Source organism: Protopterus annectens, chromosome 4.part1 (genome assembly GCF_019279795.1).
Source record: "Protopterus annectens isolate FY-2018-M chromosome 4.part1, PAN1.0, whole genome shotgun sequence".
NCBI classification, from domain to species: Eukaryota; Metazoa; Chordata; order Ceratodontiformes; family Protopteridae; genus Protopterus; species Protopterus annectens.
The window spans coordinates 407,268,269-407,296,049 of NC_056734.1; the positions used below are offsets into that span (position 1 = coordinate 407,268,269).

Sequence of the window (27,781 nt, forward strand, 5' to 3'; positions counted from 1 at the left end):
GCGGGATGTGGATATCTACGGTGATTAGCTTATGGTTGGATCTGACCAACGAGGAGTTGACTTCAGGATGGAGCCTTGGAGTACTCCTAGGGAGACTGGTAGGGAGGGGGGAGTTGGTTTTGCCACATAACAGCTTGTTTCCTTCCCTCTAGGTAGTTTTTGAACCAGGAGATGGCAGGGGTGGTAAGGTTTAGAGGTGCTAGTGAAAGAAGGAGTTTATTGTGGTTAACCATATTGAATGCTTTGGACAAGTCAAGGAAGGTGGCAGATACAAGGAGTCCATTGTTTCTGTGAGTATTGACAATGTTGGTGAATTCTCTTAGTGCGGTGGAGGTGCTATGGAAGGGTCTAAAGCCATGTTGTTGTGTTGTTTTCAGATTATTTTCTAGGAGATATTTCATTAGTTGCTTGTGTATTACCATCTCTAAAATTTTAGATAAAGGGGGTAGTATGGCTATAGGGCGGTAGTTACTGAGTTCCAGGGAGGTTCCCCCTTTATGTAGAGGGATGATATGTGATATTTTCCATAGCTTGGGTACTATGCACTCGGAGACGGACCTGTTAATTAGGATGGAGACAGGATATGATATGACTTCTGCAGCCAGGTGGAGGTCAGCGGGTAATTTACCTGCAGCTAGAGACGTTGGTTTGAGCTTGCGGAGTAGTTTTTCAATGGATTTGGTTGGTTCTGGGTGGAAGCTGAACTTCAGGCAATTGTTAGTTGGGGGTGTGGGGTGGATTTGCAGGGATGGGGATGTTGTCATAGGGTTGGTTGTTTGTAAGAGTCTGGATGGTTTCCGTAAAGTATTTATTAAATTGTGTGGGGATGTCTTCTTGGTTATCATCTATTTTTGAGGTTGGGGTAGTTGTTTTACCTGGTTGTAGAATAGAGTTAATTGCTGCCCAGAATTTTTGTGGGTTGTTCCTGTGCTTATCCTGTAACTTTTGGTAGCAAGATGTTTTGTCTGTTTTGGTGAGTTTTTTGGCTTTGTTATGTAGTTCAACATATATTTGTTTGTGTAATTGGGGTTTACTGTTTAGGTAGTTGGTCCAGGCCTTGTTTCTTTTTTTGAGGAGGGATTTTGTGTCTGGGGCTAACCAGTGGGCATATTTAGTTTTAATTATTGTTGTTCTGGAGGGGGCATGATGATTAAGGGTGTTTAAAAAGGTAGTATTGAAATATAGTACAGCTTCATCACGAGGTAGGTTTTCAAGGGGGGCCCAGTTGCACATTTTTAGGTCATTTATAAAGTTGAAGCAGTTAAAAGTGTTTTTTTTGTTTCTAAATTAGGCATGTAGATATTTGGGTCAGTTGTGGTGATTTTGATCCGAGTAAGAATGTGGCTTGGCAACTACTTGGTGTCTGGTAGACACCCTGCTAGGGATACCAGTGATGGGTGGGATAAGAGTATCCAATCTAGAGTAGATTGATGTTTGGTTCTCTTGTCTGTTCTTGTGGGGTAGTGACGAGTTGGGTTAGGCCATGTAGGTTAATATGGGAGAGTGGCTTATGAATGGAACAGTTTTGCCAGTCAGTATTAAGGTCTCCTAATACTATGCTTTCCTCGGGGAGGGAGTTAGATATCCATTCGAGGAATTTTTCTGTAATGGGGATATTGTTGCCTGGAGGGATGTAGCACCCTATGATGTTGATGCGTTTATTATCATTAAGTTTTAGTTTTGTTAGAGTGTGTTCAACTTTATGAGGTCTAGGGTTATGTCTACTTTCTCAAGGATGATGTGAGATTTATACACTACAGCAACACCCCCCCTTGTTTTTACCTATTCTATCACTACGAATTATACTGTAACCTGGTGGAGTGATTTCATTGTTCTGGTTGCCTGGTTTAAGCCAAGTCTGTTAGTATGACCATCTCAGGTTGATAAAAGGAGAGTAGTGCATGAAGGTTGTGGACTTTGTTTAGTATACTTAACATTTAAATTTAAAATGAGGAGCGTGGATTTGTCTTGGTGGAGTAGGGTATCATTCGGGTTGGGGCTCCTATATTTTCTGGGCCTGGGTTTGGGTGTATATCACCACAGCTAATGAGTTAGGTTCTGAGGTAAAAATAGAGTTTGAGTAGTTTGTTTAGGGTCTTAAAGTTCTTTATGCTTGTTTGAGACTGGTAGTGTGATGGCTGTGATCTGTGTGCATAGTGGTGAATAAAGAAGGTTTGGTAGTGATGTGGGACTAGTTGAGTAAAAGGGTGTGTTGTAATAATGTCAGTGGAAGTAGTTTTTCTTGGTATATGGATAAAATTAAGTTGTTTTTGGTGGTTGGTGATAGAAGTTAGCAGTGGGAGTGTGGGTACACCTAGGAGCAATAGTAAGAGGTGTATGTATGTGGGTTTGGGTAGTTTGGGCATGGTTTGGTCGTGAGTGTGAGATCTGCTTGGGATGGGGTGGGTGTGGTGGATGATGAGAGGTGTTTTTTGTGATTGTATGGTAGTTAGATGGAAGACTGTGCTTTACAGGATATGGAATAGTGGAAGAGAAGGAAATGGGTACAGGGGTGGGGCAGATTCAGTGATTGGTGGTTAGCATGATGGGCGTGGCTTAAGTTCAGTTGAAATGCAGCACTAGTGGGTGGAAATAGGAAGCAGGGAGGGGAGCGGAGTGAGCCCGAGCGCAGCGGGGCTAACACTAACTCCAATTATATCAATGGGCTTAAGTTTCTTTTCTTTGTACACCAAATGTATCACTCCACTTGTTTCTGTTTACACCAAATGTGTCTGTTTGGCTGTATTGTACTAGTTTAATTTACTTAAACTGATGCAGTCACACTGAAAAAGGTCTGGGGAGGCTTCCTCTCCACAAGCAGGCCAAACGATAACTTTCAAAAGGGCGCCGCTCAAGGAGACCCACTAATATAGACTAGTTAATATGCATGGGGGAGGAGGAAGTTAGAGGAGGGAGATACAAAATGGGGGAAGGTATAACCAGAAAAAGCCGGTAGAGATCTGTCCTGCACCCTCACAGAAGACTGGAAAGGAAAGTAATCAGCATAAGAAGTCGAAGCCTTGGAGCTGTAATGTAAGTGTAAGCAAGGAAGAAGTCGAAGCAGGAAATTAGGAGTGTAAGCAGTTAGTTGCAGAAACACTACTTTAAGGCCTTGGTGTACAAGTAATACAAAGGAAGGTAAATCTATCTGGGGGACAAAATACACCAAGTAAATGGTACTTGCCTTACTTTACAAGTATTCAGTGTAGATCCTATCATCCAGGCAGTCAGTTGCAATTGTTTGGAGAAGGATGCAACAAAACACCCCTGGTGTTGTGCGAGTAAATCCAGTCTGTGAGGAAGCTTGTGGTAATTGCCTTTGGCCTTTTCCAGAAGGGTGAAGCACTGTTGCCTAGGCCAGAAGGGAATCACCACAGTGATCTTTGGGGTGTCCTCCTAAATGTTCCAAAATACCCTTGATATTAGTGGAAAGGGTGGAAAAATATACAGAAATATTCCGGTACAAGGAAAAGAAAATGCATGTCTTCCAGGCCTTTTTGAATGGAATCATGGATCAGAATTTTGCCAGCTGATGGTTTAGAGAGGTGTTCCCCACATATGAATCAAATCCTGTAAGACCTGATTCTGCTTACATTTGTGAGGGTCTTTCCAGGTCCTCTTCAGCTTGTCTTCCATTTAATCTTACTTTGATGGACTGCCTGTGCAGTGAGATTCTACTGAAAAGCTGTATCCTGGGCTACCATGGCTAGTCTGCACAGAGGGCAAGATCTGGTTTCCTCATGCTGTGGTGTGGTCTGTAAACACTTGTAGAGGTCTTGGGGACTACAAATAACAGAGAATGTGTAACAGCTAATATCACTTATGTTAATATGTTTCGATCTGTATTTTTTGTTCCTAAAGCCATGAACTTTTATCCCCACAGACACTGATCGCCAAGTAAAGACCGACGCATCTGTTGTGACCAACTACTGGAACAGCAGGAGAGAAAGTGAGTACTGGATTCTGAGATATATGGTGTGTCTACCATGATCTCTATTTTCACAAATCCTAGAATTGGAATTTGAAAGGTCTAGGGACTGGTGGTGTGACCATAGAGATTTCAGGTGCCACATTTTCTCATGAGTCTTGCAAGAGGTACTCTTGGAATCCCAGCCTGTCTAGGATATATCTCATCCAGCCTTACACTATGAAAAAGACTCTGCAAAGACAAGCAAAGACAAACAAGTCATCTAAATAAGAAATGCAAAAAACAGTGTCATCATTCCCGGTAAGATCAGACCACAAAGTGGTCACCTTTGAAGTCATCAGCTCTCCCTATGCCCCCAGCTAGGTTTAAACAAAAAAACTTCTCCAAAGCTGATTGCAACCTCCTGAGAAAGGTCTAAACAACTTCATAGCCCCTTCCCAACACCAGGACCTGGCACTAATGCCCAAACCTACATGAAAGTATTATACGACCACTTATATAAATGCATGGATTCAGCAATAACTGACAGGACAAAATCCTCCTCCTCCTCAAGGAAGAGTAAAACTGTCCAGTGGACATCAGTTATAAATAAACTCTACAACAAAAGGAAAAAAATGCTGTCCCGGACCAAGAAGGAACAGGTGCCAAATTGGAAGCAATCTCTCCTTCACCTAAAGGGGAAACAAGGGTATTAGTGAAGTCCTTCAAAGCTAACTTCAAGTCTAAACTGGCCACATCTACTAAAGACAATCATAAGGCCTTGTTCACATACATCTGCAATCTAAGGGGAACACCCAAATCTGCTCAGAACTGATGGTCAAGGATACCACATACACAAATGTAGTGGATATAGCCAACCTGCTGGCAGACCGGTTCAGTGAAAACTTCACCCTCTGTCCTCCCAGATCAGTAAACCAGTATATCCCTAGCACCTGCCCCCCAGATCAGTAAACCAGTATATCCCTAGCACCTGCCCCCCACCCTTTATCTCTAAGGAACAAGTCACTACTGCCCTAAGGCTAAAAACACAGCTTCCATGGGACCTGATAACATCCCAGGCTGCATCCTGCATCAACTCAGACAGGAACTCGCAGTACCACTAAGCACCCTATTCAATCTAAGCCAGAGTACCGGTTTCGTCCCAGCCGAATGGAGGATGGCCACTGTCATCCCTCTGCACAAAGGTAGAGTGTCCAATGATCCAGGCAATTCTAGACCCATCAGCCTAACTAGCCTGATTTGCAAGGCCATGGAATACATTATCACAGTCCACCTTAACAAGGACACTGGCAACCTCCAAATGCTTCATTCCACACAGTTTGATTTTGTCAGGGGGAGATCATGCCTGTTAAATCTGGTAGACTTTTAGTTATTCCCCTCATCCATTGCTTTGGTGAAGATGGTGCATACCACCCACCTTGACCTGGCCAAGGTCTTCGACACTATTCCCCACTTGGACATACATAATAGATAAACTATCCCAGCTTGGCATAAATCCATATGTGACCAGATTTTGACTGAGTGAGTTCAAACTCAAGTAGTAGATCCGCAACAAGTGGTGTACCCCAGGGAGTGGTCTTGGGGCCCCTGCTGTTTGGGATATACTTCTCTGAGGTACAAACCAAAACCAGAGGTTTATGGCTGACCAAGTCTGTAGATGACTGCAAGCTGGGCACCGTCATCAACTTCCCTAGTGATGTAGACATACTACATGACAGTCTCACCCTGACAAATGATTGGTGCCAGAAACACAGCCTCAAACTAAATGCCACAAAATGCATCATCATCATCCCCTTTGGCGACAGTGATGTCTCCACAAATTATCAAACAACATTCTAAGCATGCAAGTAGTTGTGTGGGACCTGGGCACCCAAGTTGACAGCAATCTAACTTCTGACTACCATGTTGCCTCCATTGAGCTTTCTACATGCCTCATCTCATTAGTAAAGGTATTTCTTCCAGGAACAAGGAAGTCATAACTTCCCTATAGTCCTCCATTATCAAGCCCATCAGAGTAAAACATCCCTTTCGGCATGTACCTCGCGAAGCACAAGCAGCAGCTGGAGAGATAACAGACATTTATGACCAGGAAAATCCAGGACTTCAAAAATCTATCCTACACGGATAGGCTAAAAGCCCTGTCCCTCTACTCCGTCTCATACAGACTCCTCAGAGGTGATCTATGTCTGGCATACAGAGCAATCTCTGACCCCACCTTGATGAAACTGCTGCACATCCACATGCCAAATTCCACTCGCGTGACCAGCACACAACATCAATAGGACTTGCTGGCGGAACAGGTCTGTCTCCCAGAGATTCCCCATCTTTGGAATAGACTCCCTCTCCACATCAAGCAGAGTACTTTGTTATCCTTCTTTAAGAGGAACCTGGATGACTGGATGGGAAATGGAAAATACACCCCCAGGATTCCACCTGTCTCTCTGCTGGACAAAGGCATCAGGTGCTGACTTGTGGGAACATGGGCAAATTTATTGGCTAGGATTATAGGGGCCTCCGTGCCAGTAGCCTAGTAACTTGCTGTGATTCTATGATCTTATGAAAATGTGAATACCTTGAAGCCTGCAGTAGGCTAGCACAGGAGCTAGACATTATGTGAACAACTCTGGAGAAACAGATACTCCGAAGGGTAAGGCAGAGAATTGATAATGTGATCCAGATGCTCAAAACCTTAAGAAACACATGAAATTTGGATCTACAGAAATGTAATGATTTGGATCTTTTAAATATAAGACCAATAGGAAACTCAAATGGGGAATAAGTGGTAACAAGCTGTGTAGTGACAGCATTTTGAACTTGAGCACTATCACAAACAGGTTCAGAAAAGTAAAGTCCAGAACTGCTCTGTACGAGGCTTCTTTCATTGGCAACATAAACATCCTTGAATAAAACACGTTTCCTAACTAAGGAGAAGAGGCAGCTTCAATCACTCCTTGGGACAGCATATGCTGGATGGCATAAGAGAAAAGAAGCATTTGGTCTGACAAATGAGGAGGATTCCCTTGAAAAGGAGGGACAGACTCCCACTGTCATCTGTAACCTTGATGGATTACTCTTAGAACCCATTTGTCTGAAACAATCCATTGTCAAACAGAGAAATGGATGTTCCGATTTTTTGAAAGAATTAAGGGGCTGCCAAGGTGGGATGGGGGCAAAAAGTCCATCATATAGTCATGCAGACTTAAACTCTTTTGTTCTGGGGTGTTTCTGCTTTCTTTTTGGAACCTCCCTGCTAATGTGTTTACCAGCAGATTGCTGAGATTGGTTATTTTTCTTTTTATTGAAACTGGACAATGGAGCATAGAATCATTTGGCAAACTTGAAGGATGGTTGAAAATTCTTAGATATCCATTGAATCATCTTTCCCCCTCATCACACTTTTTAATGACTTATACTGCAGAAGGTCCAAAAGACAGTACTCTATCCGAGGGAGAATTCAAATTTTCATTTTTGACACCCTGTGAGAGATTTTGTCAACACAGCCAGGCAAACCTCCTTATAACAGTTCTAATGGCGGCAGCCCTGGAAGTGACATCATTAGAATGATTTGAACATTTTAAACACTGGGTAGTGACTCGAAAAACAGTAGATGCCAAATTACACACAGCAGGTTTTTCCCATAAGATACTACCAATGCCAAAACGTTCCTCTTATTCTCACAAGTGACCATGAGAAACTTCATTATATGAGTCCGACACTCAAGAATTCTAAAAGCCAGAGTTGCTGAAGCATACAGTTTCCCCCAAACTTACAAAAAGCCTTCTCATACTTATCAGAAAGAGTAGTAGTAGTATTAACAAAATGCTTTGCAACAGCTAGGTTTACTAAAGCTATAGCACTGGATCAGGTATGTTATTAGTCTATACAAACTTAATAGTCTGAGGAACCATATAGAAACGATATGCTTTTGGCGGCGGGGGGGGGGGGGGGTAAGCAGGCTAACCTGTCATAGAAATTGCAGGCTGTGACAAAAACACCATCAAAATCAGAAAGAACTGGAAGAATAGGTGTAAGTTCAGGAAATTCCAGTTCTAATAAATCAAAATATTTTCTGAGGAACTGAGAAGCATCACTATTTTCCTACTGAAACAACCAATTTATTCTGGAAATAGTCTTTGAAAAAGAGAATCCCTCACAATGCACTTCAGAATCTGAATCAAGAATCTATGGAGATACATCATCTGTCCCTTCACAGTCATTTTCGGGATCAAACTCTTGACTCTCTTCAGGAAATGAAGAATTTAACAGAACCAGACATATAAGAAGGATCAAAAGCTTGCATTAACCCTGAGCCAAGCCCAATAAATTACTCCAGTCTAGTGTCACTTAGACAGGGGAAGACATGATGCAGAATTATCAGCAATCACCTCTCTAGAGATAGGCACAACTTTCTGGCTAAGCAGAGAGTGATTTCCTGCCTCTTCTCCCTGGACTGACAAGAGTAACTCCCCTCTTTGTGACAAGGTCACATCAATAGCTGCAGAGGATGTGTCTATCTAACCTGACCTCCAGTCCGTGATGGCTGTATGGACTACACCAAAGGGAAAATGATGTGTTGTCCAAGAAACCAGCTTTGGCCACACAAGTGTCACCCACCTCCAACTGATTAGCCAGATGCAGTGGCAAAGGCTGCTCAACAGTAGTTTTCTTTTTGTGGCTGGAAGAAGGTACAACTGAGTAGCAGGTAGGGTGTTCAATGGTTAAGCCAAAAATTGGTGCCTAGTTCCTAGGGAGCTAGGCAGCAATAAACATGTAATTTGTAAAGAAGTAACTGCCTTCTATGAAAACACAGAAAAATGTACTTTAAACATTTACCCCAGCCCCAAAAAGCCAGAAAATGTCGTTTTAAGTTTTAAACAACTTTGTTCATCACAAAAGTAAAAAAAAAAAATTACTCTTCTGTAATGTAGTGCTCTGTAACATCGCTAGTTGATTGTTGTATTTTGATTCTATGGCTTTATCACGCTGTTTGTTTTTGGAGCTTTTCTCCCTGGGCCTCCACTGAAAACAGGCTCATCTTGGCCCAGTAGACCTCCCGGTAAACAAATGCAAATAAATAAAGTGACTCTCCTATTTAAAAATGAACAAAAGTCACATGCCAGTCAAACACAATTTTCCTAGCTAAAATATATATATATATTTTACAAAAAAGGTAAGTTTTCTGTTACAAAATGTAAAGGGGAAGGTTTTTTTCTCTGAAAGAAACTTATCTGCCAAACAAACAAAGGAACAGTTTTAGACAACCACTGATCCCCAAAAGCCAGTATCAGAGTGCTCTCTTAGCATTTGGAAGGCTCTGAAGGGCTTGGTGCCCAAACCTAACTTTTAGTCGGCTCAGCTGACTAATGGTTTGGGTGCATGGAAGGTGGACATCCTAAAGCTTTGGAAGCTGACCGGCCATTATGTCCGTGGTAGGACATAACTCATATAGCTTAGGCTATTGAAGTTGTGATCAAATAAAGAACATCTAATACTCTTAAGTTGTCAAACAAAGCTTGCTTTGAGAGTTGTTTTACGATGTTGAAAGCTGTGGTTTTGTTGAAACTGATCATGAAGAAACTGATTTGATGCAAAAGTCAAGAATGTAACTATACATTCTTAAAGCCGTTTAAAATGTATGTTGTACTACTGCAGTTTCAGTACAGTAAGGAAAGAAAAAGGGAAAAATGAAAATAACTACTAGCATTTATTTTTACTATATAAACTATACAAACTCATGTTATCAGGACTGAAATAAAAGAAATGATTAACGAAAAAAGGCAAAGTGGTATGTAAGGCTGCAGATCTGCACATAGCAGAGAGTTAAGGCTGTACAGATATGCTTTGAGTAATAATGCTGTAGTAGGATCTCTAGGGAGTGGACTGCAAGGTTTTTAGGCTCATGGTGAGCATACTAATATGGTATGGTATAGGGGCTTAGTACTCCCTGTACTTCTAGGGGAGAAAGTCTGCATACCATAGTACCAAACATGCACACTAGTTCTCATAGTGCAGTTTGGATAAGTGTATAGTTTAGTACTGCACATAGTTGTGATAATGTATTTTAACATGTTCATGCTTTCATAGAAACCTATGCAACTCAAGCTGATGATTGAAGAGGGAATGGGGAAAAAAGCAAGTGAAGTATAGACGGCAAAATTACTGGCTTTAATGATATAGGGTAGCAAAGAAAATGAACACAGGCAAAAAAAAAATCAGACGAAGAAATGACAGTGGGCGATTGGTTGAAACTAGTTACTGGAATGTTTACTGTTTTGACAGCCTCTGTAAAATGCTCAAGGGTCCCCCATTTTGGGAAGAAAGTTAGACCACATACTGTAATGTTGTAAGAGACTCATTTAAACAAAACGGAATTTAGTAAGTTAATTAATAAGGATTCAAAGATCATCATCATCATACACCATATGAAGGCCAAAGAGTAAAAAGGGTGATTATCCAAATAACCAAGGGGAGGGAGATGGTTATAACTGAAGAAGGGAGACAAGATATATGGTATCCCCCTTTTTAATTTCTCCAGATCTTTTGGGTTTCTAATACCATGATGGGAATGGACTCCATTCCTAAGTCAAAGTATGATTAAGTTCATGAAATTAGTAATGTTTCACTCTTTGATGTCAGCCAAAACTGCTCTCTGCAGCACCCGCAATATGTCCAGTTATGACTCCTTCTGCAATTCATATGGAGTTACATGTATTGGTATCATATCTAGACCCGTTGCTCCTACTACTATTGGAACTGTCTGGATATCTTTCTTCCACATTGCTCTCGGTTCTGCTTGCAAATCCTGATATTTTATGACTTTGTGTCTCTCTGTATGCAGGACACTGTAGTCACTGGGTGTGACTATTTCAATGATGAATGCTACTTTTGCCTTCTTTTCTTGGACCACTATATCCAGTTTTTAGCATCTATCTTTTAAACTGTTGGTAATGGATGATCCCACATGATGTAGACCATCATTTTTTATGATGCTTTGTGGCTCATGTTTCCAGTACTGGTACTGAGAGGGGGCGTTGGTTAAACAAAAGAATAAGAATAGGAAATATAAATATTCCTCCTAAAACACAGAAGAAGGAAACAATGAAGAGGTTTGGAGAAATAACAGCATTCTAGCAGGGAATTATGTATATGGCTGGTGGAATACCACAATAAAAAGAGTGCAGATGTAGCCTTGGGCCCCAGGCATCATATGAAGACATTAATGAAAGTCGTTGGTCTGCTAGATGTACAGAGTTGGCACTGACCTCTCCAGAATGTATCTACTTCTGCCTGAGGTCCAGCACCAGGTCCAAGACACTCAGGATATGTATGACACAAGAATATACTTATATGGTGAGACATATTACATGACCCAGCTCTAGTAGTCAAGATTCTCAAATCTAATGTTGGCTATGAAGCCATATACTGGAAGTTTCCCTTTGACGACTTATTTTCAGGCATGGTGTAAAGAGAAAGTAGCATTGATGCTAAATGACTTGTTATTACAATAGGACATGGCTCTAAAAAAATATCACAAACTGTATACATGAGAGAAAATGATGTCCTAATCCCAACTCAGTAAAGCATGGCTGGCTGCATTGAGGCAAAAAACTGTAATGGTATGAATGTACACTGTTCTCTACAAACAAAATGTTTTGATCTAAGACTTAAGGTCAGATGTCAGCAATTAATATCAGATCTCTTGCATCTCCAGACCCCCGATATCTACTTTTTGCCTTTTATGAAACAAAGTAGTATCAGAGGCTCAACATGTAGCACACTTGCCTTTGGTGCTGCAAGCTCAGACGGCTGTGGATTCTATCCCCCCCAAAGATACTTGAAATAATTTTAGTCTGGCACTTAGCACAGAGTGTTAAGAATGGCAGCTGTAATCCCGGAGTAAGTTACTTAATCAGACAACTGGGAATTTGAGCAAGGCTCCTCAATGGTCCCTTGGAAGGCTAGCCTTATAAAGACCTGGGATCCTATAAAAAAGTAGGCAATGATATAACATCAGAATTTCAAACCTTTCTCTAACATACTTTAAACCAGGAATTCTGCTACTGTTCACCAAATATATATATATCTCATCTTATGGTACTGTGGACACAGGATTCAAATAACCAGGGTAATTACTCTTATCCTAAGGCTATAGTTACTCAGAAGTAAAGTATAATTATAGAATGGGAAAACTGTATATCAGTATTCTGACTGGAGAACAAAATTTTCCAGCAGGTTATTAATGTGAAAAACGAGTCTGCCGTCACCATTATTTTATTCTCGCTAAACAGCACTTTTGCTGTTTAGTGAGTGTAAAATATGAATAAAAAGAAGAAAACTAAAAATTGTGTTTATGTCTGAGTGCATGTCAGTGAAAGAGAGCGAGTGAGCCATTTTACACTTGCTAAAGAGCACTTTAGCTATTTAGAGTGTAAAGTAAAAAAATAAAGCATGTTTGTGTGAGAGGTTATGCGTGCATGACACAGAGAGACTGATCGAGCAAAACAAGTGTGTATGTGTGTTTGTATGTTTCTGTCTGCATGTGTGAGTGAATCTGTGCATGAACGCAGAGAGAGAGATGACAGTGACAGAGAGACTGATCGAGCAAAACAAGTGTGTATGTGTGTTTGTATGTTTCTGTCTGCATGTGTGAGTGAATCTGTGCATGAACGCAGAGAGAGAGAGTGTGTGTGTGTGTGTGTGTGTGTGTGTGTGTTTAAGGTGTGAAGGTGAGCATGTGTGGAAAGAGTAAGTGATCCCTGACAGCAGCAGCAGCAGTTTTACGTACCTCTCGACCTCTTAAAAGTACCTGTCAACATGTTAGCACAAGAAATCTAGACAAAGCCTGACATAATGGGGGGAGGGCAAATGCTAAGAAATAGGAGCACATTTTAAATATTGTTCTTATAAACTTAAATGTTGCTAGAAGAATGGGCTTGATGTTAGCATGCATTTTCCTGAAGGATATGAAAACTGAAATTCAAATGCATGTCATTATTTAGCGACTTTAAGCTTTAGATCATTGCAGTGGTTCATCAAAAACACATTTTTTTATGAAAAACAGACCGCAAATGTGGCAAAAATCTGGGCATTCTGCAAAAATATGTACAGTTGATATGTATGCTCTTCGATCAAGGTATCTGGATAAGCCTGAAATAAAAAGGGACAAAGGCTCGAAATAGGTTCAGGTTTTAAATGATTATGTTAGCATGCATTTTCTGAAGCAGAGGTGAGTGTGTGTGTGTGTATGTGGGGGGGGGGGGTGAGATCTGCCAATGGCAGCAGCAAAGAGGTCTGTATACTTCTGGACCCTTCAGCTGAAAAAAAATCTGAATAAATCCTAAAATAAATGGGAGCGAACACTCAAAATTAAGAACAGATTTTAATTATTGCTCTTATACAATTACAAATTTACTTAGATATTATTTTCTATCTCCAAAGACTGGCAAAAAACAAACATTTTAGGAGTAAGAGACCAAAAAAATAAAGTAAATACCTGGATTTTTAAAGTGTTATATTTTGGATGTAAAATGTTTCCTCCAACACCATTAACATATACTACAGCAAGTATGAAATAATAGGTGGAGGAACTATTTTATATAAATATTAAAAATAAAAGTACTTGGAAAAAAAAGAATGAAAAGTAAAGCAATACAAACGAATCACAGCTTTGTAAAGTGAATTATTAAAATGCATAAATATAATTTTAAGGAACGTTTCATGGTGGGGCATTAACCCACTCCCATGTATGAAGCATTGCCCCCATACACCTTTATTAAGCAAGCAATAATGCCCTCCAGGGTGTGTGTTAATTAACTGCTTGCTTAATAAAGGAGTACAGGGTCAACACTTCATGCATAAGAGTGGTTTAATGCCCAACCATGAAACGTTCCTCAAAATTATTTTTATGCATTTTAATAATTCACCTTACAAAGCTAGGATTCATTTGTGTTGCTTTACTTTTCATTATTTTTTAAATAGCCAAATGTATCCAGTTAAACAAAAAATTGGCACGCACCCCCAACAGTATCATACTCCAAAGCAGCAAAGGCATCAAAATACAGCAAAAGAGCAATCAAGGGGTTCTTTTCTGTGTTTTTGTTTGTCCTCTGTGAAACTGTTTAGATCTGAGACTCAAGAGAGTTAGATTTGTGGAATTAGAACTGGCCAGTTGAATCACAGCACTCTATGGGACAGCTTCACCCTTTTCTGGTAACAGCAAAGGATGCATCATAGCCATCATTTCCACCTGTGATCTACTACAAGCAAGTCCCTTCAGTAGAATATCAAGGTACAATTTAGTCTAAGTCTGGCACCCACAAACTTGTTTCCTGAAAGCTGTATAATAAGAATCATTTCTGTATGAAGCCCAATGCTGAAATGAAATAATCTTATTTGCTTCAATGAAAAGACTCTATACTTCCGTCACATTTTTTCTAGGACTGATATGCATGTACTAATCGGTTTCTTCCTTTTGTCAGTGTTACTAATCTGACCAGCTTTGTTTCTTCTCTTATATTTAATCTTAAGTTTATCAGTATATAAAACAATCTAAAACATTAAAACTTTTTGCAGGGAGGCCATACTGCTAAAGACATGGCAAAAACATTTAGTAACTGCAGAAAAAAAATGACTGAAGAATGCATTCTAACTACTTACCATGCTTTGGATAAGAACATTATATCATTATTAAAATAACAAAATAACCCAAATGGGTAAAAACTAATAAACTAATAACTAATAAAACAAAAATGAACCACGACCACCAAAGTATTTCCGAAGGGTTTAATATTAATCCACACACTAAGCGCTTTCACCATTGAAACATGGCATCATCAATGAGTGAGTGGTAACTAATTGTTTTATTATATCATTATTACTGTCAACCTGTTCATGTGTGTGTGTATATGCAATCTGCAGCAAATAATTCTTCCATTTATGAGTCCAGCATAGTCTGTACTATGTTCTTTCAAAGCAATGCGTCCTGGTTAAAATCGGTTAAAAAAAAAAAACTTCCCGATTTGGCTTCTGTTTTACTAAAACAGAACATGACTTTAATCCTGCAAAAATATAAAATAAGGAATAAGTACCACAAACAATAGAAAATCTCCATCAGTGGTCAGCAAATCATGATTCAGTTACTGTCCATCTGTGTTAGCATGTTAGAACAGACACACACACTGATGGTTGACAAAAGCAGTTATTCAGTTTATCAAAACAATTATTAAATTAATATGCAGTTAAGTAAAGAACAGATGGCAGGCTTTAGTCTGTCCTCATCACTCGTATTTTCAGAAAAAAATGGTCAAGTGTACACTGCAGTGTTCAGCTCCATGGGAACTCTACTGTTGAAGATGTAAAATGAAATCAATCATGTTTATGGAACTGCGTCTGTCTAATCAAGCTGAGGCAATCTGCCCTTACAAATCTTTTATCACACCAACTTTAATGCTAATTTCTACTCATTTTCCAGAATGCTACATCCTTTAATTACAAACAAAATCTCAACTATATAAACCATTTTTTAAGAAATACATACTCACAGAAAAACTTGTACATAAATCTTTAAATTCAACTTGCATAATCACTGCTTTCTTTGTAAAAAGAACAATAAATCCACAGCATGCACACATTGATGAGTATTCTGGCAGCATTGTCTGTAACTCACAAGAAAATATTTCACTGAAAGGAACTTATAAAAATCAGTTGCACTAAAAAGCTAATCAAGCAAAATATCAACCAAACAATTTTTAACCGGAACACTACACTAACTAGCAAAATAATTTCAAAAACATATGCATGCAGACCACTGACATCTTAATTTTCCACAGAAGCAGCATACTCTGTTTTTAAAGTATACGAGATAAATGTGTAATTCAGCTCATCTCCATACCATTAAGACTAGGCAATGTGTGTTCAGGAAAGTAATGAAATGTGTGGAAAAGATGACAGTGGAACTACAGTCATTACTCATAGTACTAGGAGTGGCAGTATATGGACAGCTTCTCTTTTTCAGACTCCAGCAGAAGAAAACAGGTCATACAGTGAAGCTAAGATGCAAGTTCCAAACCTGGTGAAAAAGCTGATTAAACTTCCATTGCTGATATTATAGACTGCCATTTTGTCTAAAAAAAAGTTGTAGTCTGCTGTGTGTGGACTTAAAAAGATAAAAGTGACAGAATTAAAAGATGCAATTAGTACAGTAAAATATAAACTGCTTCCCAGCTGCTGACTGCGTGTGGGTTTTCTAAGCCTGAAACTGATAGTAGACTATGAGTAAATATAAAGCCCATACTTGTGTCAACTAAGGTACAACATGAACCGCTTTATAACAGCACTGCAGGAAACACATCCAGAGGTAGCATGTCTATCTGAGCAGTAAGGGTTTTGAGGTAGGAGTATGTTCTAGTTACATGGAAGCACAGAGGAGAGATGTTTCTCTTAGTGTCTAGGGGGATTACGGTTCAACACTGATGAGCACACAGTTAACCCCAATGGATGATAGAAAAAAAGAGCAATTACCTTACCAAGGAATAAGATTAACATTTACTATAATCTGCCTCCCCCCACTGGCTGATATTGTGCTACTAAGGGTTATATTGACATCCGCTAAGGATTTTCGTGGAGTAGTAATCCTACTTGGATACTGGAATCTGGCAAAGACAGAGGAAGATATGAGAGAAGTCCTGACATATATAAGATGCTTAGAATTGAGATACTGTAAAACATATTTAAAACTATGTAGGATTAGTAGATGCCAGCACATGGTCTAAAAAAATGGGAACCAAGATAACAATTAGTCCAGTATTAACAAAATGTTTATATGTCAGCACAGCATGCGGACTGTACCAAGCACCTTGAAATTAGGGCAATACTATTTTTGGGCCATCCAGCATTACAAAAGAAACTTCAGTGGGTTAGGAAAACGGAATGCATTAACTTCTGGAGATTTTCAACTTACTTGATATTGATCAACTGATTTTCTAACTGGCTGAAGAAAAGACTCATTTTGATTAGGAAGTAGAAATTAATCCATGGAATTTGGAAATTATAAAAATGGATAAGAAAAATAGTGTTTCATTATACTAGAGATTGCCAGACTAGGAACTGGGAGAGGGTTAAACTATAGATTAGGATTAGTGAATTGAACAGAAAGACTCCTATCCATCTTTACTCAAGCATGCTAGCCCTAAACCTGACACTGCCCTTAACCATATGCATTACAATATGCAAAACACTCTCTCAACAGAATCACCATTCAGACTATAGATATAGAGAAAGACAGCACACATTAGTAAGGTGGTGGGTTTCCCCCCTGCCCCACCATACTAATGTATGTTAACCCTAACCCTGCCTCTATCCCTCACCTAACCTTGAACTTTACCAAAACATTTTCCAGAAATTTTCCAGAACACTGCCATTACACAAAATGTAAGGACACTCATGAAAACACATGCACAACACTAAATCTAGTCCCTTACTTAGTCCTTACTCTAACCTAACCTACATAAATTCTCACAAATACTTCCACTCCCAAATGCCAAAACCTTCAGTATAGGTATTAGGATTCCAAACCTGCAATTACCTTACCCACATGAATTCAATGTCATTTCATCTGACATTTTAAAAGACTGATGAATGCAAGACGTGACCATGTTTCAGTATCATTCACTCTGTAGATGAACTGCCAATGTGTGTGTGTGTGTGTGTGTGTGTGTGTGTGTGTGTGTGTGTGTGTGTGTATACTTTAATATGTACAATTGTTAACTAGGAATGTCAATTTGGTAGGTACAATTTTCAGAGAAGACCGTTTGAAGTCTCCTCACAAATATATTAAGTATACATGACAAAGATATTGATGCACATGACACATTTTTTTAAAAGTAAGTAACACATGTCTAGACTAAGTATGACATACAACCACTTTGGAAATGGTCAACAATACTACAAAATGCATAAATCATGACTGAAATGGTACGGATAATAATTCTGAATATACATAGGTACCTTCACAAAGGCAGCCGTAGTATGTACAAACTACAATTCAGAAAATTAAGTAACAAATAAACATATCAAGATGTTGAACAATTTTCTGAGTGTTCATAATACAAACTCTAGGATTCTTGACTGAAACAACTTTAGGTAACAGATTTGAGCATATGTAGGGATTGCAAAGGCAATTGCAGAATGTGTGAAGTTTTATTGAGTGACTCCAAAGGGCACTTTTCATCCATAACCTAGGAAATACAGTATCAGTAAGGCAATTAGTTATAAAGAAGAGATGAAAGAATTGTCTGCATAAATATTACACTACTTTATTTGCATGCTTTGTACTTACAGGTTTGAAACACTTAAGATTCCTTGTAAAGGAACACTGATTGGTGGAAGATCTTTATTTTTGAATCAGTTATACAACAATATAATAAAAATACAAAAACATTTTTTTTAATAAAGAATTCAGTCACTATGAAAAGTAAAAAAATAAGGAAGAAGAGTGAAAACTTTGCAAAATAAACACAAGACACGCTGATTTCAGAAAAGCATTTGAAGTTGGTCTTGCTGAATGTGGTAATGAGGAACCAGAAGAAGTAGCGGGAATCAGGAAGACCAACCTCGAATAGCAATGTCTTTCGGCTTTTCCTGGTTAGGGGTCGCCACAGCAGATCACCAGTCCACAGACTGATTAGCAGTGGAGTTTACAGTGTTGGGTTGCCAGCCCAGCACCCAACCATCGCAGAAGGTACACACACACATACACCCACCTGCATGCCTTTACAGCACACTCAACTGCAGGGAAGACATGCAGACTCGGCAGAGAAGGTGCTCCAGCCGAGAATCGAAGTGAAGAACCTCTTGCTGTAACTGCTGCACCACCAGGGCCAGTACAAGACCAACCTTGAATGCTTTTCTGAAATCAGCTTATCTGTGTTTCTTTTTTGCTCTTCTTTCTTATTTTTTTTTTTACTTTTTAGAGATACTGAATAAAAAGCATTCTTTATTAAAAAATCTTTTTTTATATTTTTAATTTTTTACTTTTTAGTCATTACACACAACTGCTTTTTAGTCATTATGTAATATATTGTCCCTCTATCATTATATATGTCGTATGTTTTCTTTAATAGTTGTGTAAAAACAATTGTGTATATGAAACACCTAAATATCATTTGAAATGGCATAAACAACTCAAATGCTGTAAGAATAAGGTTTTATTTTGGCAAAAAAAGTTCCGTACTTTGCACTGGCTATGTACATGTATGGCTTGTCCTGAAACATCCCTATGCTTCCACATAAATGCTCCTCTTTGGACATTTGAAAAGGAGGGATACCTAATCTCAGCAGAAGTAGGGACACATTCAGAAATAATCAGGGATACTTTTAACTTGAGACATTGGCAAAATTAGAAAATGTGTATTAATATGCATTTTCTGAAGTAAAGAAGTCTGCATTTCTCTAATTACTGTCAAGTTTTGAAGGATAATTCACCACCATTTCTCCAAAATTCACCAGTATTGGGAGGGTTAAGAGGGACAGATATACAATTTGAGAGAAAACCAGAGAAAGTATTATGTGGATATTCCATGTGCCCGTTTGGTTTGCCACGGTCTCTTTCCGGTTTCCTGACATATCCTAAATAATTAGCGATATGTAAAGTGGCAAAATTCCGCCTGGCGACCGGACTGGACAAGTTCACATCGAGCGAGCGACATAGGGTTGCCACCTTTTCAAATGGCCAAAGTGGGACATTTTTGGTACAAACATCAGATTTTACAGGCCGACACTAACCCATGATCAGTACAAAGGATAGAACTTAACTTTTTTGCCTAAATAAAAGCTTATTCTTGTAGCATTTTAGTTGCTTATTCTGTTTCTTATAACATTTTAGGTATTTTAGATACAGAATAACTGTTTTATGTAACTATTACATAAAATATAGGAAATAATTTTGTCCTAAAATCTCAGGGCATTTGCCATTTTTACAATTTTTTGTCAGGACACAACTGCCCAAAGAGGGACTGTCCCTCGCAAGTGGGACAGGTGGTAACCCTAGAGCGACACTGGTGAAACTTGTGTACATCCTCTCCCCTTTGAGAAGTATAACGGCGAGAGAATGACATCAGTCTGGGAAGGATGGAAGTATATGCTGTCCCAAAATGTGTGTAGTGCTCTAAATAATCTTAAACTAGTTTTCAAGTTAAACAAAGTTATATGACACAGATCAAAACATCATCACCCGCGATGAAGGCCACCTAACAGGGCTAAAGACTGATAACATATACGCACAAACAAAATGTTACTTGTCTAAAATCCCAAGAATTCTAAACACCTACTTACTTTCAACGCTCTTCCTTATCCGCAAGCCTCCTGTCCCTACTGGTGACGCTGTCGGTCAAATATTTGCTCTTCTCCAGTACCGCCTTCCCACTGCTTTTCCCTACGAGCGTAAGTAAGATAAAAACGTTTGAAAATAAAAACTCCTGTGGTTGCTGTAGAACAGTACCTCCGGATACGCAGCAGCAAGTCCTGCATAAACCCCACCCACCAACAACAAATGGACGTATACTCGAATAATGAATATTCACGGTGAACGCTATGAATATTCATCGGGCATTCGGCACGTTAGCTCGAGGTTGTACTACAATCGAGTAATGCTAAAGAAACAGCACTACAACTAGAACTACGAACTGTAATACAATGTTGCTTTTTTCTAATAGCAATTGGAAGACGAAAAGCTGACTGCTCCACTACCGCACCAGCATTATTGTACTTTATTGTGCACAGGGTGTAAGCATTTGTTTGTAGCATTAGTTTTGGAAAACTCAGCAGCATTAACATTAATTTCAGTTGTTTTTTGCGTTTGCTGTGCACTGAGCTCACGCAGCATGCTTTGTGCGTAACTTTGTTCTGCTGCCGAAGGATTCAGTTATTTTGTATCTATGAAAGAAGTACTGTATGAGAGCCAGGGTTAGGACTAGGGTTAGCGTTAGGGATAGGGTTGGCTATGAATAATAACTGTAAACTGAGTTACTATAGAAATAAAGTTACAATTCTTGTGAAAGAAGATGCATGAAACGCCCTTAATAAAATATATCCTTACATTCACTGCTGCAGTATTCATCACCTATGGGATTCCATGCTATGGGGATGAAGCCCGACGTCCGGCCAGTCTATCAAAGCCTGCCTTTGCTTTAGGGTATGCCGAACGTTACCCAAACGCTCCTCGCGTTACATAGGGTTGCCACCTTTTCAAATGGCCAAAGTGGGACATTTTCGGGACAAACATCAGATATTACAGGCCGACACATACCTATGGTCAGTACAAAGGATAGAACTTTACTCTTTTGCCTAAATAAAAGCTTATTCTTGTAGCAGTTTAGTTGCTTATTTTTGTTTCTTGTAACATTTAGGTATTTTAGATACAGAAATAACTATTTTATGCAACTATTACATAAAATATGGGACATAATTATGTCCTACAATCTCAGGACATTTGCCATTTTTAATATTTTTTGTCAGGACACAACTGCCCAAAGAGGGACTGTCCCTCGCAAAGTGGGACAGGTGGTAACCCTACTCGCGTATTTTGCCGCCAATCCGAACTCTGTTTCTAACCGTTGGGCTGTTTGCCTACGTCCGTTTTCTGACATTTTTAATGCATTTTTGTATTCTGGTGATTTCTCCTGTTTGCTGAAGTCCTCACCATTGCAAGTGGGGTTTTGTTCTTTTTCTTGATTTTTTTTTTGTGCCATTTGGTTTTATTGTCATCGAGGAAGTGTGAATGCCAGTGTGGGAGACAGATTCCCCATAAAGACCGCCACGATAAGTACATTTTTTGCCTTGGCGTTCTCCCGACCATACGTCTTGTTCAATTTGTCAGACGCTCGTCCTGAAAACCATTAGTAATAGGCTTTCTTTCCTTTCATTGTATCTTGAGAACCAGTGTCTTAAGTTTCTTGCTGAAAATACAGTGTAAAAAACTTCATGCCCTGAGGAACAGCTGTCAGGGAAGAAGAAGGTGAAAAAGGTAAGACCAGAATCTTTCGCTGTCCAGCCTCTGACGGGTGTTTCTTTCGAGGTTGTTACAAACCTGGAGGCTCATCTGGCTGTGTTGTCAGATTTCTGTGCCATGACCAGGTTGGAGGCAAGGATCTGGTGGGCAGCACGTCTGATTAGGCTTTGCAGGCATCCATTTCAGGCGTTCAGGAGTAACCACGGTTGATTGTTTCTGAGGGATCGGGGAGTTCTACAGATTCTTCTTAGGGAGGAAGGTCCAACTACGGTTGTCAAATGGGATCCCGAGTCAGAGCTTTCTCGGTTTTCAAGGGCAGACATTCCCTTAAAAAAGAAACAGAAAACAAAACATGTTTCATTTGCTCCTAGGGATCCAAAAAGTGAGTGGCAGACCTTTACTTAGGGATTGTTTAATGCTTTACTGTCATTAAGGCCTCCTCAAAGGGTTTTGCTTCCTGCTTCTCCTTGCTCCTCTTCTCCACTTAAAAGGCCCGGAGAACTGAAATCTTTTGAGGAAGAGTTGGATTCTGATGAAGAATCCCTTATTTATTCTACTCAGATTCCTTCTCCTTTGGACTATGGGTCAGAGGAGGAGGAATCTAATAGTCCTGATACTCCTTCTGAGGAAATTTCCTTTGGGGACACAATCTCTAGGATGATGGAATATTTAAGTGTGATTGTGCTCAGGTCTCTTATATTCATAAGAGGTACTATGAGTTACTGCAATTGGAATCTCTGAAACCTGTGGCTATTCCTCCTGTTTTGGCTGCTTTACTGGATTATTTTTCCAATGCCTTTAACACACCTGGTTCTCTGCCCCCTGCTCCCAAGAAGCCTGATGAGTTTTATAGGGTGCCCGAAGATTGTACCTTTTTGTTCAAATGTCCTGCTGCTGACCCCTCTGTGATGTCTGTAGCCTCTGATAAGCCATCTCAGTTGCTTCCTTCATCCAAATTAATGCCTTCTGACAAGGACAGCAGAACCACAGACAGGCTGGGTAAGAAGGTTTATACTTCTGCTACCCTAGCTTTTATGGCAATTAATTATCAGATCCATATATCTAGATATGTGTTGGCTCATCTTTCTCAGGCTTATCAGCTTTTTTCTGATCTTCCAGACTCTGAGAGTAAATATTCTGCTCTTTCCTTGCTAGGAGCTTCCTCTCAAATAGTTATGATGCAGCAGATTCCTCTTTCTTCTAAGGCTGCTGCTTTTAGTTCAGTAATGAGGAGGTATTCTTGACTTAGGCTTCAATCTTTACCTGATGATTTTAAGGCTAACTTGATGGATGCTCCTCTGGATAATAAACTTTTGTTTGAAGAAACAGCTGCTGGTGTGTTTAAGTCTCTTCAGGACAAGGGAAAGGCCTTACAAGAGCTTAAACATGTGTTTCTCCTGTGCCTAAATTTTAGAGAAACTACATTTTTAAGCCAGCCTTTGTTCATAGGCAATCTCACCCTCCTGCTATAGGTAAAAAGGATGGTAAACGGGCTCCTCCCGCTAGGCCACTCAGACTGCAGGGATTCAGAAGCCTTCCTTTCCTGACAAACCAAGTGCTGTCTTGACTATTCGCCTGTTCCCAGCCACATTTCTCTTTTCTCTTTGTCTTTCTCTTCCTATTTGGCTTCGAATCACTCAGGATTCTTGGGTTCTGTCAATCATTCTTCATGGCTGTTTCATGGTGTGGTTATCCTAGCCTCCTTTTATGGACATTCCTCAGCCTCCTCAGGAACAACTTCCTTTTTTCCCAGCGATTCTTTGAGATCTTTTGTCTCAGGGTACTATTCAAGAGATGCCTGTGTCCAAAAGGGGAAAGGGGTTTTATTCAAGAATGCTTCTAGTGCCCAGAAAAGAGGGTACTTAGAGAGTGATTCTAGACCTGTCTCATCTAAACACTTTTTTGAAGGTACCTTCCTTTCAGATGTTGTCCCTTTAGACGGTGTTTCTTCTCTTGCTCCCTCAGGCCTTTCTGGTGTCACTGGATCTCAAGGAAGCTTATCTCCATATTCTGATCCATCCTCTTTTCAGAAAGTTTTTACATTTATTTGTTGCTTCCTGGCATTTTCAGTTCTGTGCTTTGCCCTAAGGATGTTCACCAAATGCCTTGCTCCTGTGATTGCTTTTTGCAGGCTTTAAGTGATCCAAATATTTTCTTACTTGGACAACCTGTTAATTCAGGCATCCTCTACGGAGATCCTTTTGCAAAATTTTCATTTTGCCATATCTCTTCTTCAGATCCTGGGGTTCATGATAAACTTCAAAAAGTCTTCCCTGACTGCTTCTCAGGATCATGCCTTTCTGGGTTGCAGGATACAGATAGTGCCTATGCTGGCATCCCTGCCTCCTCCAAAGGCCTTAACTCTCATTTTTACTTTGAAACTCTTCTTCCCTTGGCCTCCATTACAGCCAGGAAGTTTCTGAGAGCTCTGGGTTTCATGGTTTCCACCAGTCCATAGCTCCCTCTGGCCAAACTCCTCATGAGGAAGTTCCAGTTTCTTCTGAAGTCAGTGTGGCTTCAACATGCGCATCCTCTAGACTTTACAGTTCCTCTTCTTCCTTGTCTCAAGAAGGAACTTCTCCGGTGGATTCAGCAGTTGTCTCTGAATTTAGGGGTCCCTTTTCATCCCCCCTTCCCTCTCAGGATCTGTTCACAGATGCTTCAGATGTGGGATGGGGAGCAACGTTTAGTTCCCTGAAGGTACAGGGAGTGTGGTTGCCTCATCAGCAGAAGGAGCACATCAGGCCTTTAATCCTCTTCTCCCGCTCCATGGTCTCTCTAGGTATTCATAGACAATACCACAGTTATATGGCATATCAACAAACAGAGGGGAACAAGATTTTACCCTCTTTGCTGGTTGGCACTTCTGGTATGGGATCTGGATGTCAAATATCAAGTGACTCTTCAGGCATTTTATATCCCTTCAGATCCGAACATTGTGGCAGAAACTGTAAGCAGGTCCTTCACTCAATCCCTCAAATGGATGCTTCACAGCGCTGTGTATCTGGACGTTGTTCACCAGTGGTGTACTCCTCAAGTAGATCTCTTTGCATCCCCTCTGAACAATCAACTTCCTCTGTTTTGTGCCAGAGTCCTATGTCCTCTGGTGTGGAAGGTAGATGCCCTCTCATTTTCTTGCAAGGGGGTGTTTCTTTATGCATTCCCTCCCCTTCCTCTCATTCTGAAAGTCTTGCTGCAGGTTCAACAGGATACTCCCAAAATCTTGTTGGTGACTCCCTTTTGGACGTGACAGCACTGGATGTCCTTCGTGGTTCACTGTTGCAGTCATCTCTGTTGGGTTCTTCCTGCCAGCAGCAGCCCCCGATTGGCCAGAATCCCAAAGTCTGGATCGGGCGCCAGCTGAGGTCGCATTTATCCTGACGTCAATGTGCCAGAAGTTATAAAGACCTCAGCTGACGCCATTTCCCCAGCCTTTCTTGCTGCGTGGTGCCCTTTGCAGTTCACTGATGCCGGTCGGCCTGTTCCTGTTTGTTTTTGGATCTAATCCCAGGATTTTCGTTTTTTACAGATAAGTACCCCATTGGGGAGGTCTTTTTCTTGCTCCAGTCAGATGTCAGAAAAAGTTAATAATTGTATTTCTTGTGGGAAGCAAATAACTCATAGGGATTTTCACTCTTACCGTATTCCCTGCCTGGGTTCTGACCACAACGGTGCTAATTGTGTGTTTTGTGCTAGATTTAATCAGCGTACTATTAGGCATAGATATAACTTTGCCTTTTACTATTTTGGGAAAAGGTTTAATTATAACATGTCTTCAGATTCTTTTCCGGCTTCTGGGGTGTGTAAGAGGTGCAGGGATGCAGACAGGCCTCCGAGGTCCACAGCAAAGAATGTTACTCAGTTATTGCCAGTTGCTGGTTCGACGGTCGTTAGTGAGGTGCCTTTGCAGCCCCTGTTGTCTGCCCCTTTTGAACCAATTGCCTGTACCAACTCCTGTGTGGAGCTGATGGTGTCTTCAGAATTGCCAGGGACTGGACCTTCAGATACTGCTCCCGCAGTTGGGTCCAGAGCCGGTAGGCAGGTACCGGCTTCTGAGGGAGGTTCTCAGGCCTTCACAGCTTCCTGTAAATGTGGATTCAGGTTTACATGCTAAGTCAAAGTCTAAGGCTCCAGCTATAGTGAAGTGGCTAGCACAGGCACCTTTTGATCAGGGTCCTAGGCCTCAGAGGCAGATGCTTAGGATGGCTGAAGATCTCTTAACTATGATCAGGGATTCTCATCCCCCTCCTGACAAGAAGCTTAGATTACAGTCCGATTATGATTCTTCAGACCAAATTTCTGTTTCTTCTGCTTCTTCCCTTGAGCAGGATTATGCTTTTCCTCTTTATGAGGATTCTGATGCTGAAGATTCCTTTCCTTCCACCTCTCCTCCTGAGGATTATTCTTTTGGTGAAACTTTGCATGATATGAGGGTGCATTTTCACTGGGAATGGCAGGAATTCTCTGAATCCAAGAAAAGGCTTAAGGATTTTCTTCTTCTCCCACAGCATAAGCCTCTGGCTATTCCCCCTGTATTGGACATTGTTGATGATGTTTTCTCAGAAGCTTCTCTCTCTCTCCTGATTCTTTTCCCCCTACTCCAGCCAAACCGGATCGGTATTATAGGGTTCCAGATTCTCATAAATTTCTTTTTAAAAATCTTTCGCCTAATCCGGAAACAATTTCTCAGGGTCCTAATAGTGTTAAAGCGGCCTCTGCTAAAAATCCTATTCCCTTTGACCGAGAGTCCAGGGCTTTGGAGAGATGGGGTAAAAAGGTTTATACTTCTGCTACATTGTCTATTAGGGCTTTGAACTGTCAATTTCATATGCTGAAGTATCAGGTTCATAGGTTCATAGGTAGATACTAGGCTATCTGCCCTAGGGCATTTATAAGCCTAGCCAGAGTGTATTTGGCTTCCGCCTCCCTATTAGATTAGCCTACTGTGCCTCTTTAAAGTAGGTCACAGAAGGTACCCTTTTAAGATTAGTTTACTGTGCCTCTGTCTAGCAGGGACACAGAAGAGATCCCATGGGTGAATTTGCGATCTCCCATCCACGCGTCCAGATTTTGCTTAAAGAGGGTCAGCAAGGGGCTATGTCTAATATGAATTGGGATTCTATTCCAGAGTGAGGGGAGCCTTTGGAAAATGAATCTGTCCCTCCAGCATGTCCTATTTATTTTTGTGCTGAGGTTTAGGTCCCTGGATCGTGTAGCTCTAAGGGACTTGGATTTTTTGAGGTGGAGCATGTCCATTAATTCTGGGTTTGACATGGCTTTGTACGTCAGGCATAGATCGCCTCTGAGTAGGCGGTAAGCAACTGAGTAGAGCTGGAGTTTCTTTAGTCGAGCTGCATAGGACATCTGTTTGTAGCCCATGATCCTCTTGGTGAGGTACTTTTGGGGTCTTTCCAGTTGCTGCAGGTTTCCGGTAAGGTACATCCCAAAAGGGGCATTGTACTCAATTATGGGCCTGATGAGTGACGAGTAGAGGGGCACAATGACCTCTCTTGATCTAGATGCGAACCCTTTCGTGATAAGGTGGGCTATATAGAAGGTCTTTCTAACCACTTTGGCAACATGATTATCAAAGGAGAGATTACTATCTACGTTTGTCCCCAAATCTCTAATTACTTCTTCTGTACTTAATGGATTACCACCTATGTGGTAATTTGTGGGCACCTTGTTTTTCCCAAAGGGGATGACTATGCACTTTTTAGCATTTAGCTTGAGGCTGTGGCTCTGGCACCAAGCATCCGTCTCTGTGAGACCCTTTTGGAGGATGCTTTTGTCAGCTGGAGATTTGATTATGGCCCCCAGTTTGCAGTCATCTGCGAACTTTGTCAGTC

The 27,781-nt window shown here is 40.5% G+C and overlaps 1 protein-coding gene across 2 annotated transcripts in view; it reads right to left on the minus strand.

The window, feature by feature from the left end:
- Positions 1–20,568, minus strand: part of LOC122800889 (interleukin 1 receptor accessory protein) — a 1,870,333-nt gene extending 1,849,765 nt beyond the window's left edge. The window contains exon 1 of one of the 2 annotated variants that reach the window (XM_044070223.1): positions 20,258–20,568. The gene's annotated coding sequence lies outside the window, so the exon portion shown is untranslated. The remainder of the gene's footprint in view (positions 1–20,257) is intronic. The other variant, XM_044070224.1, reaches the window with a different exon arrangement.
- Between the last annotated feature and the right edge of the window lie 7,213 nt (positions 20,569–27,781).